General features: G+C 35.1%; 1 pseudogene; it reads right to left on the bottom strand.

Annotated features, from left to right (window-relative positions):
• Window positions 1-23,079, bottom strand: part of LOC114024450 — a 30,577-nt pseudogene extending 7,498 nt beyond the window's left edge.
• Between the last annotated feature and the right edge of the window lie 4,422 nt (window positions 23,080-27,501).

The following is a 27,501-nucleotide window of genomic DNA, read 5'->3' as shown; positions in this document are numbered from 1 at the left end:
ATTGAAATATAATTATCATTATATATATATAATATATATTTTAAAAGCTCATAAACATCAAGTTAAAAACTGAGCTACATAAAAAAATTTTAAAAAAGAAAAGGAAAGAGTCCTTGAAAATATCTTGTAAAAGTTCTATGTTGATACATTATATATTCTGTTGTCCATAGAGAGTCTATCAATCCTATGTAAGGCAATGAAATATGATCCATTTCAATAATCAATTTATAACATATTTATGTATAAAGAAATTGTAGTAATACAAAAAATTAATAAAGTCATTGTTATAAATATTAATAATAATTGATATTGAAAATTTAAGTTGAATTTTGTGTGTATTTTCTTTTTTGAATATTTCAAAAACCTTATGAGGTAGATACTGCAGGAATTATACCCATTCCAAAGAGGAATATGGGATATGCCTTGAATTTTTATTTTATATATAAATATTATATATAATAAAATATATAATAAAACATAAAATATGCATTTATATATTAAATATATATGATACATAAAATTATATATATAATAAAATATATATAAAATAAACATTCAAGGCATATCCAAGAAATCATATATATATATGGTAACCCAGGTCTTCCTGCCTGCAAGGCTGGTACTGTATTCATCTCATGATTTTGCCTCACTGAGTATTCTATAAGGCAGCTAAGCAAACTAAACAGATATGTATACTCATGATAATTTGAAGAGAGAGAAGTCACTAACAACAAAATAAAAGAAAACAGCACCTAGACTCAGTAATAACTGGTATTTGGAGAGATCTTTACAATTTGCATAGTGCTTTGTAAAACTGTCCTAGCAGAAAACCAGGTTGAGAGTAATCAATGGGCTTTAAACCCATTTGTGAGTAAGAGGGATTTCTACCCCAAGCATGTGAAAACCTACCCCAGAAGAATATAGCCAAAGGGCTATAAAAATGTGCATACCTTTTGACCCAGCAGTAGTACTTCTAAGGCTGTATCCCAAAGAGATCATACAAATGGGAAAAGATGAGAACAATTTGTTCCAAGGGCCAAGAAGTTGGCCAAAGCAGGCTCTGTGGAGCACTTAGAGCTTGGTCAGACATCTAAGATGCCAAGATCATCCACTGCATCCTGGGCAATTGCCAGTCATCTTAACTATTTTCCTGCCGCTGGATTTCAATGACTCTGAAAAAAGATTGAGGTTAACAACTTTGTACAACTTGGCATCACTTAAATCCAGTTCACTCAGAAGTCAAGACTTCAAGCTTGTGATGTCATTGTTCTTCTTTGAAAACAAAAGACAAGCAACAACAATAGTGCTTTGTATTTATTATCATATTGGAATCTCCAAACAGCCTTGTGAGAAGGATCAGGAAAGGCTGGCTGCAAGAAGTTGTACATGAGCTAGGCCCAAGGGTGGGGAACCTGAGGCCTCAAGGCCACATGTGGCCCTCTAGATCCTCAAGTGTGGCCCTTTGACTGAATCCAAACTTCACAAAAGAAATCCCCTTAATAAAAGGATTTGTCTTGTAAAACCTGGACTCAGTCCAAAGGCTGTACTCAAGGACCTAAAAGGCCATGTGTGGCCTTGAGGCCACAGGTTCCCTACCCCTGATAGGCCATGTACTAGTAGTACATTTACATCCACTAGTATTATTATATGTAACTAGATTTTAAGAGATGCCATGAGGATGATTCTCAAGCTGATACTGATACTGAGGATTGGTTCTATCAATTTATCTAGAACTTGGCATTATATATTAGCCTCATTTTCTTTCTTTGGAGGAGGGGTTCTTAATCTTTGTGTGTATGTGTGCATTTGTGTGTGTGTATGTATGTATGATGGACCACTTTGACAACTCAATAAAATCTATAGATCCCTTTTTAGTGTCATGTTGTTAATTGTATACAATAAGATGTATATCAGATTGTAAAGAAACCAGTTATATTGAAAGTTATTTTTTAAGTTCAGGGAGGGGGGATTTCAAAATCTTAATCTAGATTCCTTAGTTGAAAAACGCCCTGTTTCTTCCAACTCTCTGTATGGGATTTCTTCTACTTGACAATACCACAGAACACCAAGCTATTGTATCTCTTCAAATAATTTCACCATTGTACCAGGAATTCATTCCATTGAGGCACCAAATATTCTTTGAATGAATGTGCTGCAACAGCTATACAAGTGGCTTTTGAAATTTCTCAGAACAAAATCACATATAATTAAACCTCTTCAACGTTTGTGTTCTACATAAAAGTCCAATTCCAGACTTCCATGGTTTTTCAATTTCTTTTAAAAACTCTTGGTTTGAAAGTCTCTGACCAGTATTCCTTCCTCTTATTTCCCTCCAGCCTATTTAATACTAGGTCAATATTTCAGCTGCCACAGCTTCTGAACATTGGGAAAGGCAATCATATTTGCATGATAGAACATAGTCCCCTGTCTGGTGAACATACAGTTTAATGACATTTCAAATTTTAATCAGATAACGCCTTTTTATTTTTCATTTTTCTGAATACAGAAATTTGCCTGAATGCCACTGGACTAGGTTATAGGAGTGACTTTGAAATGTAATTCTCTGCATTTAGTAATGCATATAAAAAAGGGAATGAAATTGTTTGGAGGGATGCTAGGGTTATATTTTACTCACTCATTTATTTATTTATTTACTTTAATTGAGCAAGCATACAATGTGAATGAATCTGAAAAGTCAAGCTTTAGCATCAAAACTGATGACATACTTAAAGTTATTCGCAGATCTTTTTTTTAATACTTTAATTTTTGTCCCAATTTACCAACAGAACAAAATGTTTCTACAAAATCTTATTTTCATAGAACTATTATAAGCTATTTAACAAAGGTGAAAATGTCTCTCTTAAGTAATAGTTCTCTTTGTTATTAATGTAATTGCAACCCTGTTCAGTAAAATTGAATCTCATAGTGTCTTTCATTAAGTAAAAACATAGTTTTTCTTTCTTTACATTTAGTAGTAACTCATATTGTGAACTTCATTTGAATAAATTATCTTCTTGCAAAAATCACATTAAACTTTATTGAACATTTTTTTTAGTAAAAACTGCCATTACATTGCTTTAATAATAACTCTCATGTCCAATGGCCAATTTAAATTTCTTCTTTTTGCTTCTGAGTCTATGTTAAATCCAGTATGATGATAATAATAGTACAGGGTGCAACATTAACTAAAAATAAGAACATTGACTGTTAAGACTAGCTTAAAAAATATTCTGTAAAGACAAAAAAAAATTCCTTGCATTTATCTTACATTTGCACATGATTTTAAAGAGATATTCTTTATAATGATCATCTTCAGTTAATAGATAGCTTGCATTTATATAGAGATTAGCAAAGTGCTTTACAGATATGGCCTCAATTTACTCTCACAGCAATCCCTGTTGTACAGAAGAAGAAATTAAGGCAAAAAGGGACTTACCCAAGATCACAGAGCTAGTAAGTGTCTGACTTGAAATCAGATCTTCCTGATCCTTACTCCAGCACACAATCCTTGCATCACCTCGCCGCTTCTAATTCTAATTCTATAGCTTAACATACTCAATCTACAGCATTAAAAAGTAGAAGAGACTCAGATGTATAATTAGTTGAAATCTGAAGCAATACGTAGGTGATCCCTAACTCAACAGCTGATTCATGAATGTCTTGAACATACAAGAGTCTATCTCAGACCCATGCCAGAAGCAGATACAGAAAAAAACTCTCTCCTTTAGCTCCATAAAGAAACCACCTGGACTGGCTTGAGTGGCACAAGTGTGTTGAGGTGGGGAATGATTAGTATTAAGGGAAGATGGGAAAAGACAATAGAGCTAGGAGAATAGAAAAAAATGGAGATATTAACGTGACCAATTTCAAATAGGAAATGACCGGAAGTTCCTTAGATCTAGATATTGAGAACATAAACTACATCTGGGCATTTGAGTTCCATTATCTAGTAATCCTCCAATGGGATTGAGACCCATGTGATGGGTGGATCCCCTATAGGGATAGGAAAAGAGAGTCTAGGTCATAGTAGACTCTAGGATCAAGAGTGGAGGCTGAGTAAGAAATAAAAGTAGTCATTGATGTTTCTTTGTCAACTCTCTTGATGTCAAGAGCTCTAATGGTATGCCTCATGAACTGTGTTTAATGTGATCTTCAGTGACTTTGATAAAAGACTTCACAGTATTCTTATCACATTTGTAGATGGCAGCTATTTAAAAGAGATAGCTACTTCATGGAGTCATAGGATTGGATTGTTTAACTTTTGTTCACTCAGTCATTTCCTCCAAATAGCCTTCACTAATTCACCTAGCTGATAAGAACTTGCCTCACTTTACTCTGTGAAGTGAGAGACACTCTGTGTCTCTCCAATGCCATTATCATGTATTGCTATTTATTAGAGTTATCTGTGTTATTTCCCTCTATATATTCCAAGAAAGAAACATATCAATTATTTGTGTTTCTACTAATGCTTACCATAGTATTTTATACATGATCAATATCTAATAAAGATTTTCTCAGAAGCAACATGATATATTGTGTAGAGGGTATTTAGAGTCAGGAAAATTTAGGCTTAAATTGTGCCTCATACTTAATAGATAGATAGATCTGCAACACAGGAAGTCTATCACCTCCTGCTGCTACATCATAGCTAGTCTCCTGTGATGAGAAGACCTCAGACTTTGTATGCAGCACTAGCATCCTGAACCTTCTGTCTCCTACTGGGCACAATGTGTCTGTCCTCTGAGGAAAGGCTGCTAGAGTCCAGGCTGGCCATCTTCCATCTACTCCAAAGCAATGACTTCCATCTGTACCAACAATAAGCAACTTCCACCTCTGACTGCCAACCCAATTTTCCAAATGAGTTGTAAAGAACCTCCAGTGCAAAGAAGAGCAACCCTTCCTTTGATTTTAGGCCCCCTTATCTCTTGCTGCACCTGTTCTTTGAGGGTAGAGGAATGGTTCTTACCATTCAATAATAAACATTCTCACACCTGGTTATACCCTTCACATCCTAATGACTCTTCCCTCCTGTAGATCACTATCCAAACCCTATTCCCTACCCCCTACCTCCTGATTCCTCATGCCCTTCCCCCTCAACTATCCAACCCCAAAGTTTCATCCTAACTCCACCCAGTCTTTCCACCATGCCCTTTGGAACGTCTGTTCCATACCCAACAAACTTCCCTCCATCTTAAACCTTTTCCCCTCTCATTCCTTTTGTCTTCTAGCTCTTACTGACCTGACTTCCACTTGATGACACAGCCTCCCTGGTCACTCTTTTCTTTATTGGAGGTACATTTACTAGCTTTCCTTGCCGCACTGAGAAATTTCTTGCTTCTCATTGTCACTTCCAGGCTCTCCTCTTATTCCCATCATTCAGTAACCTCTCTTCCTTTGAAGTTTATGTAATTTGTATCTACCAGTCAATCCAAGTCTTGGTAGCTGTTATCTATAGATATCCAAGTTGTTCCCTTTCTTTTTTCAATGAGTTCAATACCTGACTTGCATTTTTTTTCTTGGAATGATAAGATTAGATGCTGGATTGTAAGGGGTTAAGATGAGAGTAAGAGGAGAGAGAAAGTAGAGGCATTTATTGCAGATTATATTTTTAGGAGTTTATTTACATAGGGCAAAAAAGATATAGGATGATATTTATAGGGGAAACAAAGGATCAATTTAAGGTTTGTTTTTGTTTTTCAGGGTAGGAGAGATATGGGCATTTTTGTAGGTAGTAGGAAACAAGCCAGGAAAGAGAAAGATCATTCTACCAAAACTGCTCTTTCCAAAGTTACTAATGACTGCATGATTGAAAAATCCAGTGGCCTTTCATTCTCTTTGAACTTTCTTATAACCTTTGACACTATTTATTACTCACTCCTCCTTGAAGCTCTCTTCTCTTTAGGTTTCTGGAACACTTCCCACTCCTGGTTCTCCTGCTACCTATCTGATCATGAAGAATGGTCTCTTTTGTTGGATCCTCTTCCAGATTACACCCTTTACCCCTAGGTGTCCATCAGAATTCTGTCCTGGGTCCTCTTCTCTTCTCCCTCAATCTATGCTACTTCAGTAGTCGATCTCATTCACTCCCATAGATTTAGTTATCAACTCTATGCTGATGATTCTTACATCTATCTATCCTGCTCCAAACTCTCTGCTGATTTCCCATCTCACATCTCTAACTACCTTTCAGAATCTCAAACTGGATATCCAGGAGACATTTTAAAATCAATATTTCCAAAAATGAAACTCATTATCTTCTCCCGTAAGGCACCTCCAAGTGCCTTCTACCTTTCCTATTACTGCGGAGGGTAACACAATCCTTCTAATCTCTCTAACTCACAACTTAAGGGTCATCTTGTGTTCCTTACTCTCTCTCACCCCCGTATGTAATATTACCACCACTTCCACAACTCTATTGCAGGCCCAAATTACCTCATACCTGAATTATTGCAATAGCCTGTTGTTAAGTCTGCCTGTCTCATATCTCTTCACTTCAATCCATGCTCCATTCAACCACTGAAGTGATTTTCCTAAAGCACAGATTCAGCCATGTCCCTACTCAATAAATTCCAGTGGCTTCCAATAGCCTCCATGATCAAATACAAAATTATCTGTTTGGCATTAAAAGCCCTTCATTACCTAACCTCCTCCTATCTTTCCAGTTTTCTTACACCCTACTCCCTGCCATGTACTATTCAATCCAGTGACACTGTCCTCCTGGCTATTCCATGAACAAGACACTCCATCTAGCTCTGTTCATTTTGTCTGGTGGTCTCTCGTGCCTGGAACATTCTCCCTTCTCTTCTCTGACTAATGACTTCTCTGGGTTTCTTTAAGTCCCAATTAAAATTTCACAATCCATCAGAAGATTTCCCCAACTCTTCTTAATTCCGGTGGTTTCCCTCTGTTAATTATTTCCTTTTTATCCTATTTATAGTTTGCTTTGTTTGTATTTATTTCTACATTATATCACCTGTTTGATTGTAAGTTCCTTGAAGACAGGGACTGTCTTTGCCTCTTTTTGTATCCCCAGCAGTAAACCCATTGCATGGAAGACAGCAGGTGCTTAATAAATTTTTATTGTTCAATTTAAAATGCCTCAAACAAATCCCCAGGAGAGGAGTTATTAACTTGGGACCTGTGAATTTCTTTTTTCAAAACATTTTGTTAACCATATTTCAATATAAGTTTCATTTGTTGTTGTGTATAAACATCATTATTCTGAGAAGTGGATCCTTAGGCTTCATCATACAGTCAAAGAGTCCAAGATACAAAAAAAGATTGAGACCTGCCCTGAGCCTTATCTACTAAGGCATAGTTGGCTTGTGATCTGTATTGGTAGACCAAGATCCCCCACTGGGAGCTTGCCAAGCTGATGAAATCATAGATCCTATATATTTCTCAGTTGATTATACAATTACTGTTAAATAATAATCCACAAAATATTTTGATATGAAAAAAGACGTCTTCATACACTAACTTGTTGGGAATCACTGATTTATTTAACTCTCAAAGTATTAAAGACTAAATTTTCAAGTCTAAAATGTATTTATTCTTTATGTATATTGGGAGAATAAGCCAGAATATACTCCTTTGACCAGTATGCATATTAGAATCTGTGGACAAATGTATCTGTACTTTGTGGCAGAGAAACGTTTAAATTTCATAGTAATAATGGAGATATTCCATTGCTGTTTGTCCAGGAATTATATCCAATTATACTCCCATTGGGAGCATTTAATTCTGTACATAGAATATAGAAATCCTATATTCCCTAGTGTGTAGATACATATAGAATCATTCTGAATAGAGCTAATACCACAAATTGGAAAATCTTTTTAAATGGACATCTTATGCTCCTTATAGAAAGCTCTGCCACCAAAATCTATTTGCACTTCAGGTACAATAGGCAGGTACCTACCTAGCATGATTTCAAAGGGCTTGAAAAGATTGTTCCCCAAAAATATCTCCCCTACTGGTCTGTGATTCATTCCTTAGGGTTCAATTCAATTAAACAACCATTTATTAAACCCCTGCTAAAGAAGTGAGAAGACAAAGACAAAAGAAAATAGTCACTCTACTGAGAGGCTACAGAATGGATTGTATATGGATAAATAAATACAAAGTTGTTTGAGAAGTGAAAGAATACTAAAAAACAAGGAAATGAAGCAGGTTTCACTGAGGAGGAATAAACAAGATAAATATTCTCAGAGGCTCCTTAAGGACAGGTGTAGAATCCCCAACACCTATCACAGTGTCTGGCCTGTATTTAGAACTTAATGCTTCTAGAATTAATGAATAAATGAACAAATGAATGAATGGCAAAGACAAGGAAGGAGTATAGTTCAGACCTGTAGCAACTTTATGCAAAAACATCGAGACTGGAGGTGAAATACTAAATTTACTGAACAGTTTATTGATTGGGTCATAGAATGCATGAAAGTTATGAAATTGCAATGATAAAGTCGGGTGATCAATATTTATGGGGGCCTTTACTGCCTGCCTGATGACTCCTATTTGATCCTGGAGACAATAGGGGACCACTGAAGATTTTTTATTTGGGAAAACAAATGTTAAATATGTACTTCTTCAAAATTGCTGTCTTGACATCCATGACATAATTATAGTTCTTTCTTGTTTGTTAATCATTATTCCAGAGATCTGATCTGGGTAACCTGGTATTACTGGCCTATTTTAGGGGGCTCAGTCTACTATTGTAGTTCTTTGACAGATACCTCTGAGTTGGGATTGAATCCACTATTTGCTCTAGGTGACCCCAAACCATGAACTGATTGGGTTCGGGCCTTCTCTGGGACCATCTACCCTTCTGGCCTGGGCCCATGAACTGAAACTGTGGTCAACTCTGGGTGCTGAAGTCATCAGGCAGGCATAAAGGCCCCCACAAATATGTATCACCCTGCTTTATCATCTGAATTTCTTAACTTTCATGCATTCTATGTCCCAATCAAGGAAGTGTAGTAGTTCACCTCCAGTCTCAATGTTTTTTACATAAAGTTGCTACAGGCCTGGACTATACTCCTTTCTTGTCTATGCCATTCATCCATTCAGTCATTCATTCATTCATTCTAGAAGCATTTAGTAAGTTCTAAATTATGTAATTTGCCCATGCATTAGCTGCCAGATAATTCAGCAATGAGGCTGAGGTACTAGAAACCGAGGACATACATTGTAATAAAACTGCAGGTCTCAGTAGGAACTCTTGAAAATGAATCCATGAAGCCAGTCATCTCCTGTTCCACATTTCTTGGGCTGGCCACTTTTCTGTAGGTCAATTTTTTATCTTGAGCTGGAATGATAAACCACTATGGTTTCACCTTCAATTCTTAATCCTTCCTCATTTTGTAGTTCTTAAATTGTTGTTGGAGTAGTTGGGGGAATGAAAATGGGTTTTATTTCTTCCTTCTACTTCACTATTTTGGTTCAGTTACCCACCATGATTACTTTAGATAAATGCACATATTTTTAATGCCAGAAAATTCTACTTTCCATAGTATGTAGGTATTTATTTTGTGAAAAAACAAAAAAAACAAAAACAAAAAAAAACCCAACAAGTTATACATAGTATAGTGAAGTCTCAAAACATCAGAAAATCAGCAGTGCATAATTTGGGGGAGCAATTTGGAAACCTTAGGGTGCACAAAATATGTTGTTCTTGGCTTAGGGCCCAAGCACTAATGGGTAGAAAATCAGGATTAAAGACCTGTATCGCTCTAGTTCCTGGTACCTATTATGTAGTTTGCCCAGGCATTAGCTGCCAGGTAATTCAGGAATGAGGGCTAAGGTACTAGAAACTGATGACATGCATTGTAACAAGAGACTGAAAAATGTCATTGCAAGAAGAATAACCAGGAATCTATGTCAGGGAGAGGAGGTAAAGCTGGGAATTGATGTTCAGAATGTAGAAGCTAGATCAGAGTTTAATGGGCTAACTCAGTGATGCAGATGAAACAATGAATCAAAATATATTTAACTAATGTACAAGGAGAGTGAATTATATGTGCTGGTTACTTCAAGGAGTGGACGTAAGCCAAGGCAGGTCTTTTCATCTCCCTGAACCTCAGTTACTGGATATGTGAAAAAAGATGATATTATTCATTCTATGTAGCTTAGTTACTGGTCAAATATGATCTATTTGCATGCATCTTAAATGAGAAACATCTTTAAGAAAGAAATCTAGCCAGTAAACCCCAAGATAACTAGATAGGTTTCAGCCATCAAAATTTACCTTAAACCCAATTCATTCTAACTCTCATTGATTGACCAACAATAGGTCCCTGCCCCAGCACCACTTAATGGTTATGTTTTGGACTGAAAGTGAATGTGAATAGTAATTGTTTCTCTTTCTGCCAGCAACCCTGAGATTCTTCCACTCCCAGTTTGATTTTTTTTTAATTAAAGGGGTCATATCTTGGCTCACTTTTTCTTTTTTTTCTTATTTTTGCAAGGCAATTGGAGTTAAGTGACTTGCCCAGAGTCACACAGCTAGGAAGCGTTATGTGTCTGAGGCGAGATTTGAACTCAGATCCTCCTGACTCTAGGGTCATTGTTCCATCCATTGCACCACCTAGCTGTTACCTTGACTCACTTCTTAAATAGGCCCAATCATAGAATGGATGTTGCCTTACACAAAATGAGAACTTGGAAAGAGCTTAGCTTAAAAAGGCCAAGTTCTAATACTATCTCCTGGGCCATCTCCAGTTTCCTGATCTATATCTGACCATTGGATCCAGATGGCTCTGAAGGAGAAAGTGAGGCTGGTGACTTTGTACATAGCTTCCTCACTTAAATCCAATGCAATTGCAAGTCATGTTATCATCTTCCTGATGTCATGGTCCTCTTCAAGAACTAGGGACAAAATGCACAATAAAATGAGAAACAGGTACAGTGGAAAAGAGTACTAGATTAGGAGGCATGGCATTTGGGTTCAAAGGCTGCCCTTTATACTTACTATCTGTGTGACTATGTGCAAGTAACTTAATCTCTCAGAGTCTCAATTTCTTCATCTATAAAATGGAGATGATCTCATGTCATATTTAGGACATCTTTCATGCATGGATTGAACTAATTGGCCTCTGAGATCCCTCCCAAATTTCAAATTCAATGATTCTAAAAGAGAAGAAGTCCTGAGTTCTCTGCCTCAGAAATTTATTAACTGGGTAACCCTGGCAAATCATTTAACTTTACTGTGCCTTAGTTTCCTTTTATGTAGAATGAAGATTATAATATCACCTCCCATGGTTGTTGTATCAAATAAATGTGAAAAGCACTTCAGAAACCTTAAAGCACCATATAAATGGCAGTTAATATTATTTCTATGTTATTTATACAATTATCTGTAATACACACATCTTTATGTACATACATGTTTATTAAAATAGTAAATTATTAATAAGAATAACAATTACTAATTGCTTTCATAATTGAAGACGTTAAAATGTTTTATAAGTGAAACCTCTGCAGCTGCTGGTTCTTGGTAATACTTGCTGCTACTTCAGTACTACTTGCAGTAGAAGTAATAATTAATAATAATATTGTTACTATCTTTCACATAGCTACCAAAGTGATTTTTCTTAAATATAGATCTGATAATTTTATTTCCCTAATCAATAAACTCTAGTGGTTCCCTATTATCTCTAGGATCAAATATAAACTTTGGTTATAATAGTCTTCACGACATAATGCATAGTTTTGCATTCCTCTCCTTCTAATACTCTAAAATCCAGTCAAATGGACCTTCTCCTTATTCTTCATATTTCACACTCCATCACCTGTCTTCATGCCTCTCCAGAGCCTCTCCAGAGATTTTCTCCTAGTGTACTAGGATGCAATCCTGCTTCACCTCTATGTGAAAGAATTTCAATTTATTTCTTTCAAAGCTCAGCTCCAACACCACAGAAAAGTACCCAAATGAAATGTCAACTACTTGAAGGCAGTGCCTCTTTCATCTTTGTCTTCATATCTCCAATCATCCCATACTCACTGACATACAGTAGGCACTCAGTAAATGCATATTGATTCTTGGCTGATAGTTGCAGAAGTAGTAATCTCATTACTCCCTACTTCTGAAAGAAACTGACTTTCTAGGATTCAGGAACCAGCATATGATCCTAATACCATAAAATAAAAGAAATTGAAATGTTGGTAAATATACATTTATTCTTTAGAAACAATTGAGGAAAAAGAAAAGTAAAGATGGCAGAATAAAGGAAGGGATTCATCTGAGCTCTCCCAAATTCTCCTCCAAACAACTTTAAAATACCACATCAAAATGAATTCTGGAGCATTGGCACCAACAACAAAAATGAGGTAAAACAGTTTTCCAGCCCAAGACAACTTAGAAGGTTGGCAGAAAAGGTCTATCTCACTGGCATGAGAGTGGAGCCCAGTACAGGCTATGTCTGGGCAAGCCAGCAGCAAGTCTTGGGGGGTGATTGAAGCAGCAGGCATAGTTTCTATAGGTCCACAGACTGTAAGGCAGTCAGAAAGAGATTCATGGGTCCTTTTTCTGACACTGGGTGCAGGGCCCTGTGGCTCTATCCCCTCATTTTTGTTTCTGTGATATGATGCCAAAAGAGAGAACAGACAAAGAAAGGGTGAAAAGAAATACCCTATGGACAAATTGAAGCTGTTTCACATCTGTATTTAAGCCATTACCTGTGTATTGGATAAGAAACAGAGAGAAAGAAGCAAGATGACTATGAATGAACTTGATTTGTTATTGAGTTCTTGATTAACTATTGATTGTCTTAACCAGTGTCAGTTAATAAGCATTTATTAAATACTTACTATATGCCAGGCATGCTGCTAAGCACTGGAGATACAAAAAAAGGCAAAGGACAGTTTCTGTCTTCAAAGAGCTCATAATTTAATGGAGACAACATGCAAAATATACATACATATATATACACACACACACATATATATACATATATAATGCACATATTACATATACATAACATATACTACATATACATACATATTCACATATACATATGTGTGTATGTATATTATATATGTATGTGTGTATATATATGTGTACATATATATATGTATATATACAGGATAAATAGGAAATAATCTAAGTAAAGAAGGTACTAGCATTAAGAAGAATTAAGAATTGTTTCTTGCAAATGGTTAGATTTTAGATAATACTTGAAGGAAACCAAGGAAGTCAGGAGGCAGAGATGAGGAGGGAGAACATTCCATGTATAGGGGATAGCCAGTTGATATGCCTAGAGCCAAGAGATGCAATATCTTGTTCATGCATCAGCAAAGAAATTATTATCACTGGATCAAAGGGTACCTGGGGGAGGTGTAATGTGTAAGAAGACTGGAAAGGTAGGGAGGGACTAGGTTATAAAGGGCTTTGAATGCCAGATTTTGTATTTGATCTTGCAGGTAATAGGTATCCACTGTAATTTATTGAGTAGAGAAGGTATTCATATCTCTGCTCAAAGAAAATCACTTTGATTAATGGAGATTAATGGAGGATGGACCAGAGAGAGGAGAGGCTTGACAGATACAGTAGAAAATCATTATAATAATTAAGGCATGAAAATATAAGGGACAACACCAGACTGGTGCCAGTTTCATAAAAGAGAAAGGGGTATATTTGAGAGATGTTTTAAAGGTGAAATCAATAGTTCTTGGCAAAATAAAAAAATGGATATGAGAGTTGAGAGATAATGAGGATTTGAGGATCACATGTGGTTTGCAAGCCTAGGGGACTTGGAAGATAGTTGTGTGCTCTCTATTATTTGGAAAGTTTAGAAGGGGAGATGATTTGGAGACAAAGACAGTAAATTCAGTTTTGGGCATGTTGAGTTTAAGATATCTATTGTACATCTAGTTTGATATATCTAATAGGTAGCTGAAGATATAAACCTGGAGGTCAGCAGAGAAGTTATGGATGGATAAGTGACTTTAAAATCATCACCATAGAGTTGATAATTAAATCCAGTTAATGACATCACCAAGAAAAGTAGTATAGGAAGAAAAGAGAAGACAGACAAAGATAGAAAACTGTGGGGAAACACAAGACTGGGAGAATGACCTAGATGAAGATGCAGCAAAGGAGACTGAAGAGTGGTCAAACAAGAAAGATTACAACCTGGAGAAAATAAATTTCCCTTAACATAAAGACAAATAATTCCTAAAGCATCCTTTTCTTTTCTCTAACTTTTCTTTTCAGCATTGGTCTATAATTATTTTCATAGTCCAATAGATATAACCAATGAATAATCTTGTTTTTAATTTGGGATGATTGAACAGTTGAGGAAATTGTAATTCAGGAATATTAAATGACACCCACAGTCACACACCTAGAAAGTAGCAGTAAGAAACTGAGCCTGGGTGTTCTGTTAAAAAACAAAACAAAACAAAACAAAACAAAAACCAAAAACAAAACAAAATATAACACAATGTTCTTCCCATTTTACTATTTAAAAAATCCTATTTTACCAGTTTCTCTAATCCTGAAAGCTAGTCAGTGATTCTTCTTTGTTTCAAAGTCATCTTCAAGATTGCTACATTTTCCCCCTTTTATACATCCCAGAATTCCATTTGTTCACTCTTTAGCATTCTTTATTTCTATCAGTAACTTTACACAGTGCCTTGGTGTCCTCTTCTAATATTGTTCCCTATTTTACAGATAATAAGACAGATTCTCAGAGAGATTAAATAATTTTTCCAAGTCATATAGCTATCAAATATTGGCTTTAGGACTCAAACCCTCACCTCATCTATTCAACTCAGGTCTGCTGACCCCCAGACATTGCTTACTCCTTTAATTCTTTTGTAGATGAAAAGTACATATTTTTATTGTGTAACATTTATAAAAATCTTCATATTTTACTATTATTTTGCTTTTCTTAACATTTGGCACTAATTCCATAAAATGTGATAAATGGCAAATAGTGAAAAAGCAGAGAAAAAATCTTACTTAGGAAAATAAAAGAGATACTTACATAGGTTAATAAATATTAGCCACTCATGAAGAATTATTCTCCTTTTATAAAAATGGATTCACATTTTGTTGGAAAGTAAGATGAAACCAAAATAACAAGTTAATGGTGAGCAGACAACATGACTAAACCCACTGTGTGTTTGAGCACCTACAATAGCTCAACATGAATTGTAGCATTACACAGTGGACTACACCCCTACCTTGGGAATGATGAAGAAATAATATAATAATAAAGAAAGAAGCCTTATGTAGTGAAATAAACTACATGAGCCAGTTTTAAAAAAAACTCTTCTAAATCAAAGAATTCTAAGATTCTGTGGAAAACTATCCATCAAAAACATGGGCTCAGGTGGTTTCTGCACATTTCTTTTCTGGAAAATGAAAGTAATGTAGAAGACTATACAGTAAATGACAAAGACTGAGAGGAAGTTCCTAGAGAGGTATTCTGGCCAAACAATAATTTTGAGTTAAAAAAAAATGAGTAATTTTATGAAACATAAAAATAGCAAATTGTAGCTACCAATAAAGAAAAACTCACATTTTGATCATTCCATATAAGTCTTAAAATAATCCTATCAGTTTCTGTAAGATGCACTGAGAATTTTCTACTCATAACATTTTTCTTTTCTTTTCTTATTGTTTATAATAAACTATGTTAAATTTATTATACTTTTAGCCATAGGGGGATAAACATTTTTCACTTGTGACTTCTTTTATAAATATTCTTAGTTTTTGTAATATAAAATTCTATCATATACCTTTTGTCTCAATTTAAAAATAAGTATGAAAGAAATATTTACAAGAGTTATATAAGCTACCTTCCCTATACATTTGGGGAAAATCTCTCACTTTTTATCTGGATTCCATGTGCTTGATATTTTTTATGCTGTAATATGATGTAGCCAATGACAGGAGTCATAGAGACAGCCAAAACATTCCTATGTTTGTTTTAATTTTCATTAAGTAACTTCTCTGTGTTGATTTTTTTTTTTTGGCCTCCAAAGAAGGAGTAAGGGTGGAAAGTGTGATTCTATTATGTCATTTTTCTCCACAGAAGAAAGTTAGTAGTGAAGCAAAAGGTCAAAGGAAGTCCTTTGTGGCTTTCTTGTGGAGAAGGGAAAGGAGAAAATAGTATACTATCCCTCCACCCCACACCTTTCCAGTACAGAGCGGAGTGATAACTTAGATGGACCTGGGTTTTTAAGGATTCTACAGCTACTCAAGCCTACATAAAAAATAAAGGGAGCCAGTAGAAAGCAGACGTTACTTCCTTGGGGAGCAGGTAGCTCAAAAGCCTATTCTTCTTGTATACAATGAACTTACCTAGTCTGATCTCAGCAACTTGCAAGGTAGCTGCATAGCTTGTAACTTTAGAAACAATTTGATCTCCTAAGTAGTTTAACTTAACTTTAAATCTTTCCTGAAAAATTCTTAAATGGCTTTCAACTTATTTCAATAAATATTTATTTAAGTCTGTGTGCCACATTCTGGTGATACAAATATGAAAAAGAAACATATAACATTTGACCTTAAAGAGAATACAATCTAGTAATCATGCAAACACACAGTGCCAAAAGTTGAAAGTTTTGTACCTGAGGTAGGGGCTTGGCAAGGAGGGTGCAAATGTAAGAATAGATTTACCTGAAATGTGTATTGGGATGGAAGCTTGTCCAAGAATGCTGGGAAGTTTGGATAGTGCTGGAGAGAGTATTATTTGACTTGGTGTCCCAGAGATGATTCCTTCATTCAGTGGCCACAAGTACAAGAAGATTCAGAGAGACTGAAAAATTGATCACAGTCCAGTTATCTGGAATATAGAATGCACAAAACAGAATATAATGAAATAAACCTGGGAAGATAGATTGGGAACAGATTTTGAACTTTATTTGGCAAACATTATGAAGTAACTAAAGTTTTCTCATGGGCTTGTATCTGTCAAATTCTTTCCCTTTGATTCTGAATGGATGGGATTTATGCTCCCCAACTTTTCTCCTCTCAAATCATATCTATCCTTCAATAGCCTTCTCAAAAGAAGCTTCTTGTTGGGCACCATCTTGAACATTTCTCTCACTGAAATATATTTCCTAAGGGTCTAGTTAAGAGGAACTTCCTGTTGAAAGTTTGGCAAAGTGGATGGGAAAGTACTAGAAATATCTCTTGGACGAAAAATTCTACCTACCTCCAGAGAATGAACTGATATAGTATGAATGCAGATTGAAGCATACTTCTTAAAACTTACTTTATCGTTCTCTTTTTTGTCTGTGTTTTCTTTTCCAACATGACTTATATGGAAATATGTTTTTCATGGCTTCACATATATAACATATCAAATTGCATGAAACTCAAAATTACAAAATTCTTTTCAACATGTATTTGGGAAAAATAAAATATCAAAGAGAAAAAAAAAACTATCAGAACTCATCTTTGGTTGAACTGTATGACTGCTACACCATGCCTCAGAGCTAAAGTTTAATAATTATCAATTTATTTGCCTTTCCTAGAAACCTGAAAGAATTCATATTTTTAAATTTTGATATCAATTAAGTGGTTTGCTCTCATTGGAAAGCAATAGGAAGAGGGTAGAGTGCTTATCCAAATGGTTAAATTACTCCTTCCTTGAGAAACATTTACCTAGGCATGCTTGAAATCTTTGCTACTTAGGAGCCTGAGGCTGGTGGATCACTTGAACTCAAGAATTCTGAGCTTCACTAGGGCTAAGCCAATTAGGTATCAAACACCAATATGCTGAGCTCCTGAGAGTGGGGGTTCATCATGTTTCCTATGTACATGGGGAACCAATCCAGCTTGGAAATGGAGCAGGTCAAAATTCCCAACCCAATTGGTGGAGTATGGCCCACGGTCACTATACTTTACCCTGGGTAAGACAGAAGAGACACTATCAAAAGAAAAACAAAAACAAAGAAAAAGAATTGAACATAATATTTGCAACTTCTCATTCAACTAACTTTCTCTTCATCTGTCTTGTATTTGTTTCTCCACATTGTCAATACAAATTTTGTTTAAAAAATGCAGAGCAGGAAATGTAAAATGTAAAATGTGACCTTTCTTTAGCAAAGAGAAGCAAGGTTGCTGACAACCAAAATGCTAGAATCTTGAAAAGTAAGCTTTTTGAATGCTTTTTAACATGCTAGAGACACATCCAATTTTATCGGTGAGAATTCAGTTAATAATTACAAAGATTTCTTATCACAGACACATGTGCCAAAACTTTTTTTTTAACTTGATAGAGATGTCTTTCAATTTCTATAGGACCCAAAAGAGTAGATTATATTTTGAGTCATTATGCATAAGCCTGAGATAAAAACAGAACTATAATGTCTCTTAGAAACATTTTGGTTTGAATTATTGGACAAACTTGTAAATTCTTATTAGTCTTTCTGGCTCCACTCATCCTCTCTCATGCCTTCCCTCCTCCCCAAAACACACACACTCAATAATCAATTGACTTGCTACCATCTACAGGTTCAAATACAAAATCCTCTGGCATTCAAAGACCATCATAATCTGCTCCCCTACTGGTAACCTTTCTAATCTTATATTTTGTAATTCTCCGCCCAAATGCGAGAACTAGTCAGAAACTCAGTGACACTGGTCTTCTTGCTGTTCTTCAATAAAGATACTACATTTGAAACTTTAGTAATTTTCACTGTCTGATCCCCAGGGAATGTTCTTTTTCCTTATCTCTACCTTCTGGCTTCTTTTTTTCCTTCAAGTCCTAGGTAAAATACCACTTTCTACAGGAAATCTTTCCCAATTTCCCTTCATTTTGGTGTTTTCCTTTTGTAGATTTCCGTTTTATCCTACACATAGTTTGTTTGTACATAGTCACTTGCATGTTGTTTCACTCATCATAATGTGAGTTTCTTAGTGGCAGAGAGTGTCTTTTACCTTTCTTTGACATCTCTAAAGAATATTTTATGTTGTTGTATTTTAAACATTCTGGTGCTTTGCACTCTTCTTGGTGAAGATCACTGTGCTTTAGGTGATGAGTTTTTATGATACTTGTCTTTTATCAACTACATGGCAATGATGTGAACATCCCCATAAGTATGTAGAGTAGCCACATGGGAAAAAAAATAAAAAGTTAGATGGAGAATTAAATGAAACTTTTCAGTTTGCCCCATTCATGAAAATGCTATTGGAAGAGCAAAATATGGAATTCCATTTCTCACTTTGCTTCATGGTTTGGTCATGAAGCAAAGCTATTCCATAGTAATACACAACAGCACAGAGAGCATGAGCTGTGAAGTCAAAGGAACTGGGTCCGAATTCTACCTCCGAAGGTTACTATCTTTGTGACCTTGGGCAATATACTTCATCTCCCTGGGCCTTAGTTTACTTATCTATAAAATGATGGTCTTGGACTAGATGACCCCTGGTATCCCTTCCATTTCTCATTCTAATATAATTATAATCATAATAGCACTTTATGATCTGGACTTGTAATATTCAAGAAGCTTATGAAATTAATTGTCTCTGAGGCAGGTTAGAACAGTGGTTCTAACTTTCTGGCTGCAAGAGCCTTTTACACTCTTAAAGGACTTTTGTTTATGTGTGATATGTCTATCAACATTTGTCATACTAGAAATGAAAGCTGACAAAATTTTACAATATTTATTAATTCATTTAAAATAATAAACCCTCTACATGTCAACATAAATAACATTTTAATGAAAAATCATTACACCAAGACAAAAAATAATGAGAAGTCTGACATTGTTTTATATATTTTAATGTCTTTTTAATTTCTTGCTGAATAGGAGACAGTAAGATTCTTTTACCTGCTTATTCATTCTTCATTCAGTTGAAGTTAGTTGTTTTGGTTGAAGTATATGAAGAAAATCTGGCCTCATGCAAGTATGTAGTTGGAAAGGTGTGGCAGTAATATATAAATAACATGTTATCATAATTACAGAAAATTTTTTGATCTTACCCTTGCTCTCTGAAAAGAGTCTCAGGCACTTCCAGGTATTTGTAGACCACAGTTTGAGAACTGTTGTTTTAGACAATGCTAGAGTCCAATGCTAAAGTCCTGCAAGTAATCCAGGCTACATGGCATTCTTGCAGGCTATACAAATGAAAGATATACTGAGGCACATTCAAGACAGAGCAGGAAAAGCCTCAAAATATAAGAAATATAGTTCTTCTCAATGGAACAGCTGAGCTAAATATGAATTTGTTTATCAACAAAAGATTAGCCACTAAATGATTAACTTATTTTTGGCCGGGAAAGTTCATGGAACTTTCTACTAATATGTGGAAGGTCTATAATTTGTATTAATGGAAATAGAGCATAGCAATGAAGTCAAAGATTTTGGGGGAAATTGGAGAAGTGTAATGCTTTGCTTTGGAAGAAAATGATGTTTGAGAGATTGAGCTAGTGAATGTTTTATGTCTCAAACTTTTAAAGCTCTTCTAGACAAACATTTGAACTCAATTTGGAGGATGGTCTAGTGTTCTTATATACATTATGGACAAGGTTCTCTAGTCCAGTACAGCTTTTCTGTTTACAGAGAAACAGACACTCTTTTGAATGTAGACTACTGATCTCATCACCTTTGGTTTCAAACAATGGGAAATTTTACTTGTAATATTACTATTTTGGTTTGCTTGACGTTCTTCAGTCTATAAAACTGGGAACATTTTAAGTTAACTCAATCCTGGGGATAAGGTTGTTCATCATACAAAGAGACTTGGGAATTAAAATAGTAACACAATTAATTTGGGAAATTAACAATGAGAAAGATGATGGACAAGAGGTACAAATTAGACAGGTTTTCGGATGTAGAAAATTTAGTGATTAGTTTTACTTGACTCTGTCTTTCTCTGTCTCTTAGTCTATGTCTGTCTCTGTCTCTTTGTCTTTCTGTCTCTCTCTCTTTCTGTCTGTCTGTCTCTCCATATCTACTATGAAAATGTGAGAGACCTATAATACTAATACCTATTATGAATGTGAAGAGAATATAAAAGTGGAGAAGGGAACTAGGCATCCTATAGCTAGAGCACTTGCTCTGTATCTGAATGTGTAAGATCAGATGTTCACTCTTTATCTCCCTCTGTCTAACTAGTAAATACAATGCATAGCACTAAACACAGTTCAATAGGGCTTTGGAAACATATTTTTCCTTCTCTGCTTTATCTTAGAAGTTTCATATTCCCTTCAAAAATTGCAGTCTCTACTTCTTATCTTACTTTTATATCTGAATTTTTGTGTAGATCTGTGCTTTACCCCAGCCTCCTCTATTTCTTTTCTGCATGCATGCTTCCTCTATGAGACTGTGCCATGTGAGTTCTTATTAGGATGTATAGAAGCAGGTCCCCACGAAAAGTAATTGAGTGGTTGAGGTAATTTCCCATTTTCAGTGCCTGATGATTTGCATATTTGTGTTTCAGTTATAATTTCCCCAAAGTCATCAGAATATCCTTCATTCAAGTCCTTTCTCTGTACCTTATTGTAGTATGGAGGTGACTCTGGGACCTCAAAGACTATGACAGAGGATAAGTCCGAGAGTTCAGTTGCCACTTACCTGAAAAGGCTATAAGTTCAGGAAAGGCTGCCCTTCTGTCATCTAAGTAGTAGCCTAATTAATGTGGGAAAGAATCATAGGATCATAGACTTAGTAATCTGGAAGAAGCCTAAGAGGTCATTAAGTCTAATCTGCTCAGTTTACCAATGAGGACAAAAAAAAGCCCAGAGACATTTTAATTTACTTTCCCAAATATCTGAGGGAGGATTTGAAGTCTTTCTGATTTCAAATCCAGTTCTCTAACAGCTATCCCAGACTGGCTACTATGATATGGAAGGACTGTGCTCTGTATCAGGGTTCCTACACTGACAAAATCAAAGAGGCAAAAAATAAGGAAAGTAATTGATATATAATTGAATCCTGCATCCTTAAACAATGCACGCTCTCATTGAAAAAAAAAATTGGAGTGTGATTTTTTTGGTTTCAATCTGCCTGTATATACTATTTCTGCTGTTAAAAGAATATATATTTAAAAGGTTCTTAGCATACATGTAAGTATTACATATGTACCTAAATGGTGGCTTAATAATACCATTTGTTTCTCACCTGTGATATCTATTTAAAAAAGTGAGTCCTGGTGGTGCATAAAAATATGCTTTCGTGAAATAATGTTTATAATATTAACAGTATAACAACAATAATAATAGTTGCAATTATAAGTGAGAAGTCTCAAAGTTTTATGACTTGGGACCCCAACAGAAGAGGTCATGAAGTTATTGTATTTACATGTTAATTACTAAGTAAGAATATATTTAGCTGGATAGTTAGTATCATCACTAGTTTTTATGCTTTCCAGTCTATAGTAATTACTTCATTGTCAAATTACGTGTCAAAGTGATATACCTCACACTGCCTTCATTATTCACTTTTCCATAAATTGGTTAATCAATACTTTAAAAGAACTCTGATTTTCCTTGATGAGAGTATCCTCTTTAACTCAGATCAACAATCCTCCATGCCTCATTAGACGTACTCCCTGAGTTTCTGTGTGGAAATTAATAATAATGGTAAAAACATTACTACTGCTACTAATAATAGCTAACAATTATATGCTACCCACTAAGTGCTAGGCACTATGCTAAAACACTTTAAAAAAAACTTTCTAATGTGTTCATCCTCTGGTGATGAGCCCCTATAAACTTGCCTGGGGCAGTACCAAGGTGACAGAGCTGAAGACTAACTCTTTCTAGCTCTAACAGTCCTGCCAGAACTTAGGCTTCTTTGACATAAGAGTCATCTGTGCATTAAAATGGTGAATTAGAGAAGGACTTCAATAAAGGATTGCTTATTTGGAGGCCTGAAATAGTATATGATAATTGTAAACACAATATATATGTTATAGATGTAGAAGTTGGGTAAGATCAACAAATATAAATTAATTTCATTTCACATTTCCCATCAGTTAATTTACTTGGTTTTGACTCCATCATTATCATCACTCACCCACCCCTCTCTGACCCAGGACAAGCTCATCACCAGGAAACTCACCTTCATCATCATCATCATCATCATCATGGAGATTGCTTCAGCTATGATAAACCCCATCAGTACCCTCATTGTCCTCTGCCCCGCTGATTGAAGAGCTGGAGGGTGGAACAAAAACTCTCTTTATAGAGGACTCAGTATCCCAGGTGAGTTTTAATTTCTCACCAGCTGCTTTGCTTGGTTTTGACTCCACCACCCATGCCCCACTTTGGCCACCTCTTCTGCCTCCCCCAACCCCACCATCCTTTTCAGCTTCCTTTTGCATATTGTATTTCCACATTAGAATGTAAGCTCCATAAAGGCAAGTACTGTCTTTCTTTTTCTTATTTGTATCCCCAGCACTTAGCACAGTACCTGGCACATAGTAGGTACTTAATAAGTATTTGTTGTATTAACTGCCTACTATGCCATTGTGTTACTTACAAAGAAAGGCTATTTTTTTCCTCTCAAAAAGCTTGCAGGCTAATGAGGGAGACAACACGAAAATAGCTCAATACAAACAAGAAAAATAAAGGATAAATTAGACTAATCTCACAGGGAAAGCAATAATATTAAGGAGGGCTGAGAAAGACTTCTTATAGAAGAAGAGACTTGACTTGAGCCTTGAGATAAGGGAGGGAAGGAAAAAAAATAAGCCCAAGTTATTTTACTAAACAACATTAGACTGAATATGAGAATTCAAATACAAACTGCCTGTACCCACAGCTGGAGGGGGCAAGAAAGCTTATTGCCACAGACTAGGTACTGTGACTCTCTGTGAAATCAGATGTTATCAGAAGTCCACCAAACTTCTGATTCATAAATTTCCCTTCCAGCCTCTGGTGTGTGAAATTGCTCAGGACTTCAAAACAGATTTGTACTTCCAGAGTTTGTCAATTTGGTGATTTGCAGGAGGCAAGTGAAGCCTCCTGGTTGGCCTGTTTGAGGACACCAACCTATGTGCTACCCATGCCAAATGTGTCATAATCATGCCAAAAGATAGCTAACTAACATGCCACATATGTGGAAAAAATGCTTAAACTCTATGATGATGGGAAACATTCATCCTGTTATTGGTAGTTCTGAACATTAGATATTTGCTTGTAAATTATATACACAGGTGAAACTATTAGCATTTTGTTAATCTAAGGTGGTGACGTTAAAAGAATTTGATGAAGGAAAATGCCTTGTTTTAGGAAAGATGACAATATTCGGAACACGGAGAACAACTTGAAGATGTGCTATAGAGTTTTATTTAGCAACTTGAAAAGACAGGGAGTAAAGGATAGAAAAAAGGTTACTGTTTTACCTAAGGGAGAATATCAGAATTTTGGACTTGGATAGCATTCTAGCTATTATATAGTCTACTCTCACATATACATGCATGTATGTGTGTATATATGTATATGTTTGATGATTTTTTTTAATTTTTACATTCTTTTCATTTCCTAATATACTTCTTCCCCTTCTTTTGTAAAAACCTTTATAGCAAAGATTTCTTAAAGAATCAATAAAATATTTACATTTTTTGCATCTATATTCATTAGGGAAATTGGTCTATAATTTTCTTTCTCTGTTTTGACTCTTCCCAGTTTAGGTATCATCATCATATTTTTATCATAAAAAGAATTTGGTAGGACTCCTTCTTCACCTAGTTTCCCAAATAATCAATATAGTATTGGAATTAATTGTTCTTTAAATGTTAGAATTTGCTTGTAAATCCATCTGGCTGTGGAGATTTTTTTTTTCTAGAGAGTTCATCAATGGATTGTTAAATTTCTTTTTCTGATATAGGGTTATTTAAGTATTTTACTTCCTCTTTTTTAATTTAGGTAATTTATATTTTTGTAAATATTTATTCATTTCACTAAGATTGCCAAATTTATTGGCATACTGTTGGGCAAAATAGTTCCTAATTATTGTTTTAATTTCTTCTTCTTAATAATAGATTATAGCAACTTATCACAAGAATAATACACTATGACCAGGTAGGATTTATACCAGGAATGCAAGACTGGTTCAATATTAGGAAAACTATGAACATAATTGATCATATCAACAACAAAACTAACAGAAACTGCATGATCATCACAATAGATGCAGAAAAAGCTTTTAACAAAATACAACACCCATTCCTATTAAAAACACTAGAGAGCATATGAATAAATGGAGTCTTCCTTAAAATAATAAATAGCATCTACCTAAAACCTTCAGCAAACATCATATGCAATGGGAACAAGCTAGAAGCATTTCCAGTAAGACAGAGGGTGAAACAAGGATATTGTTTCAATTCAACACTGTTGTTCAATATAGTACTGGAAAACTTAGTTTTAGCAATAAGAGAAGAAAAAGAAATTGAAGGTATTAGAATAGGCAAAGAAGAAACAAAGAAACAAAGCTATCACTCTTTACAGATGATATGATGATATACTTAGAGAATCCCATAGAATCAAGTAAAAAACTGCTTGAAATAATAAACAACTTTAGCAAAGTTGCAAGCTATAAAATAAACCCACATACATTGTCGGCATTTCTATATATTACCAACAAAGCCCAACAGCAAGAGATAGAAAGAGAAATTCCATTTAAAGTTACTATAGACATTATAAAATGTTTAGGAGTCTGCCTATTGAAATAAACCCAGGAACTATATGAGCACAATTACAAAACACTTTTCACACAAATAAAGTCAGATCTAAATAATTGGAAAAACATCAGTTGCTCATGGGTAGGCCAAGCTAATATAATTAAAATGACAATTCTACCTAAGCTGATTTACTTATTCAGTGCCATACTAATCAAACTACCAAAAATTATTTTACAGAATTAGAAAAAATAGTAAGAAGATTCATTTGGAATAACAAAAGGTCCAGAATATCAAGGGAACTAATGAAAAGAAATGCAGGGGAAGGTGACCTAGCCATTCCAGATCTTAAATTGTATTATAAAGCAGCAATCATCAAACTGCTTGATACTGGCTAAGAAATAGAGTGGTGGATCGGTAAATAGGTTAAGTATGCAAGACACAGTAGTCAATAACTATAGTAATCTATTATTTGATAAACCCAAAGACCCCAGCTTCTGGGATAAGAACTCTCTCTTTGACAAAAACTGCAGGGAAAACTGCAAAAGGATATGACAGAAACTAGGCATGGACCCAAATCTCACACCATATACCAAAATAAAGTCAAAATGGGTGCATGATTTAGATATAAAGGCTGATACTGTAAGCAAACTTGGAGAGCAAGGAATAGTTTACCTATCAGATTTATGGAGAACAGAAGAATTCATGATGAAACAGGAGATAGAGAACATTATGAAATGCAAAATAGATAACTTTGATTACATTAAATTGAAAAGTTTTTGCACAAACAAAGCCAATAAAACAAAGATTAGAAGGAAAGTAGAAAACTGGGAAAGAATTTTTATAACCAGTGTCTCTGATAAGGGCCACGTTTCTAAAATATATAGAGAATTAAGTCAAATTTATAAGAATACAAGTCATTACCTAATTGATAAATAGTCAAAGGATATGAATAGGCAGTTCTCAGATGAAGAAATTGAAGCCATTTATAGTCAGATGCAAAAATGCTCTAAATCACTATTGATTAGAGAAATGCAAATCAAAACAACTCTGAGGTACCACATCACACCTATCAGATTGGTCAACATGACAAAACAGGAAAATGATAAATGCTGGAGAAGGTGTGGGAAAATTGTAACACTAATGTAATGTTGGTGGAATTGTGAAATGATCCAACCATTTTGGAGAGCAATTTGGAACTATGCCCAAAGGCCTATAAAAACATGCATACCTTTTGACACAGCAATAGCATTTCTAGGGCTGTATCCTAAAGAGATCACACAAATGGGAAAAGGACTCACATGTACAAAAATATTTATAGCAGCTCTTTTTGTGGTAGCAAAGAATTGGAAATTGAGAGGATGCCCATCAATTGGGGAATGACCGAGCAAGTTGTGGTATATGAATGTAATGGAATACTATTGTGCTATAAGAAATGATGAGCAGGCACACTTCAGAAAAACCTGGAAAGACTTGTTTGGTCTGATGAGGAATGAAGTGATCAGAACCAGGAGAACGTTGTACACAGCAAAAGCCACACTGTATGATGATTAATATTGATAGACTTAACCCTTCTCAGCAATTCAAGGATGTAAGACATCTCCAAAGGCCTCATGATGGAAAATGCTATCCACTTCCAAAGAAAGAAATATGGAGTTTGAATGCAGATTGAAGCATACTATTTGCTATCTTTTTTTCTTCTGTTGTGTTTTGTTTCCTCTTTCTGGTGGTTCCCCCTATTGGTTCTAATTCTTACTTACAACATCACTAATGTGAAAATATGTTTAATAGGAATATATATGTATAGCCTATATCAGATTGCATGCCGTCTTGGGAAGGGAGGTGGGGAGGGAGGGTGAGAAGAATTTAAAACTCAAAACCTTATGGAAGTGATTGTTGATAATTCAAAATAAATTAAT

This window comes from Vombatus ursinus, unplaced genomic scaffold, assembly GCF_900497805.2.
Source record: "Vombatus ursinus unplaced genomic scaffold, bare-nosed wombat genome assembly UNPS02014821.1, whole genome shotgun sequence".
Lineage (NCBI taxonomy): Eukaryota > Metazoa > Chordata > Mammalia > Diprotodontia > Vombatidae > Vombatus > Vombatus ursinus.
Note: the sequence above shows the minus strand (reverse complement) of the source record. Positions and strands in the feature narration are given on the sequence as shown.